Source organism: Hemiscyllium ocellatum, chromosome 26 (genome assembly GCF_020745735.1).
Source record: "Hemiscyllium ocellatum isolate sHemOce1 chromosome 26, sHemOce1.pat.X.cur, whole genome shotgun sequence".
Taxonomy (NCBI): Eukaryota; Metazoa; Chordata; class Chondrichthyes; order Orectolobiformes; family Hemiscylliidae; genus Hemiscyllium; species Hemiscyllium ocellatum.
The window spans coordinates 17,203,974-17,206,558 of NC_083426.1; positions in this window are offsets into that span (position 1 = coordinate 17,203,974).

A 2,585-nucleotide genomic window follows, 5' to 3' on the forward strand; every position below is an offset into this window, starting at 1 on the left:
GCTATGGGGATTCAGTTGTTGAGTATATTCATGACAGCAATGAATGGATTTTTAGTTACTTAGGAAATTAAGGGTTGGGGGGAAATGTGAGAAGATGGACTTGAAATAGAAGATCAACTATGATGTTATTGAATTATTGAATGGCCTGTTGGCCTTATTTCTTATACCCTCATGGAAACTCATTATGTTCCTCTACCTCATCATTGAAATGATTCTTCAATTTAAACATTGATAAATAGAGATTTTATCAATTCCATTAGTTTGTCCATTGTAACTGATGTTGTTCCAGAATTCTCAAATTTCAAAAGCGGGGCTGAAGTATTGAGATTTCAGACCAAAGATCAAAGAAATACCGGGGGGACTGAATGATGACTTCTCCTCACTTTGAACTCAGATTGAAAAGTAAAACATTAAACATGAAGCAAGTTATTATATTGGGATCTTGTGATTTAACATAAGTGTTCCCTTCCCTAATTTGTACTGTTTAGAGTTATCATTTTAGTTAATATTTTTAAACACACAGCAAATTGATGAAGCTGTTATTACTGAATTCCATTATGATTTTTGCATTTAAGCTTGTTTTTCTTTTAATGACAAATGTATAAAACAGCTGGAAACTTCCAACCTCGGGCTTTTAATTGTAGATTATATTTGGAATGTGAGAGACAGAATTAATCAAGAAATGTAAAGACTGAAAATAATCATTCCTTTCACAAGCAGGCTCACAAATTTCTGTGGTACCAAGTTGAGACAAGGTTATAAAAGGACACTTGTGTGTTATAACTGGGAGCAGTCCAGTAATCAAACTATTCACTGTCACTCGTATGAAGTCATTCATAAACTGCTAACATTTTAAACACCCCCTTGAAATGAGACACCTTAGTTGAACAGCCAAGGAGACAGGAGCTGAAACTGGGTATTCAGGTTAGTACCTGTATATAAGGACTTTTTAATACTTTGTTTTTTTCTTTACAGTTAGATCTATAATTCCTTATCCTGAATATTCAGGTAGCCTTGTGTTTGAGAGATTTAATTTGTATACTTCTGAGAAAATACCTTTTAAATCAGATTGGTTGGAATGTGTCATCTTATATGACTTCAGTTTAGTAGTGTGGCAAGAGAATTGAGTATTTTACAGAATAAAGCAGGCAGTTGACAAATGGTTAGTAGTAAGATACATTCATGCATATTGAATGGCAAATTCATCTTTCGTGCTCCATATGTGCAACTGTTAACCTTCCTGTTAAATCACCTGTTTGTACAACTGGGTACAATGAAGAAAATCGCTATGGAGCACCATCACAACAGCCTCTGCATGCCTAACGGTAATTACTGGATGCAGTGCTTTGATGAGGCATGTTTTAAGACAGGACAAAAGGTTACATCAATAGGCTGCAATGAGTTAGAACTAGAGGAGGCTTATGCAGAGCATAAACACTGTAATACAACGCTGGGGCGGAATGATCTCAGTCTATAATTTACATTATGTGATATTCTAAATAAGTTGAATTATCCAGTTCTTAAGCACTTCCACTGGAATATTTAAATGGAATTTTTCTTAATCAATTATGTTAGAATTTAAATTAAGCAACTTTGAATCAGTTTTAGATTTTACTGATTCCAATTTTTACTGAATAGTGTCATGGGCTGACATTCAAAATTCTGGCCACTATCAAAATATTAGTACAGTATAGCCTCAGAATGAATCTTTTCTGGGAATGTAGAGAAGCATAGATATTCAAGATTGTGAATATTAACTTAAATAGTAGGGAGGGGGTTGAAGTGAGATATTCATTTAAATATCGATAGTTACAATTTTATAAAGATCCGTCGAGTTGGATCTGCAAAAGATGTTTGGACACTCAGCCTGAGTGTCTTCATAAAAATTAATAATTACAAAGCATGATTTATTTTATAAGAGAATTTTTTTTAATCTGTAAAGTTAAAGTACCCAGCCTTAGACAAGTCAGAATATCAAACTTACTTGAATTCCAACCAACTTTTGATGACCTTTCCAGCTAATTATGGAAGGGTTCTCTTCACTGTCTCCTAAGCTTTCATTTTTACAATAACAGAATCTAAGATTCATTTTGATGCAATTGCTCGCATTTAATATTAAATATTTGTTCAATTGCTTCACAGAGTTGAACAGACATATTTGCATTCTTTTAACATTCTAATTTTAATTTGAAATGAGTTTTTTCAATATTCCAGGACCGACTCTAGATGGATTGAACTTTCAGGATAAAGGGTGACACTTTCAAACTGAATTCTCTGAGCTCCAAGTATCATGGCAAATTAGAAATTGGCAGCAGAACTATCAGACAGTGAATGGCATTGTAACATCAATATGCTGTCTGGGTGGGAGATAAGGTGAGGCAGAGAATAGGAGCTGGAGTAAGCCATTCGGCTCTTTGAGTCTGCTCTGCTATTCATTATGATCATGAATAGTTATCCAATTCAACAGCCTAATCCCACTTTCCCCTCATGTACTTTGATCCATTTAGTCGCTAACGCTCTAACCATCTGCTTGCTGGAATCATGCCATGCTTTAGCCTCAACTGTTTTTTGTGGTCGCACATGTA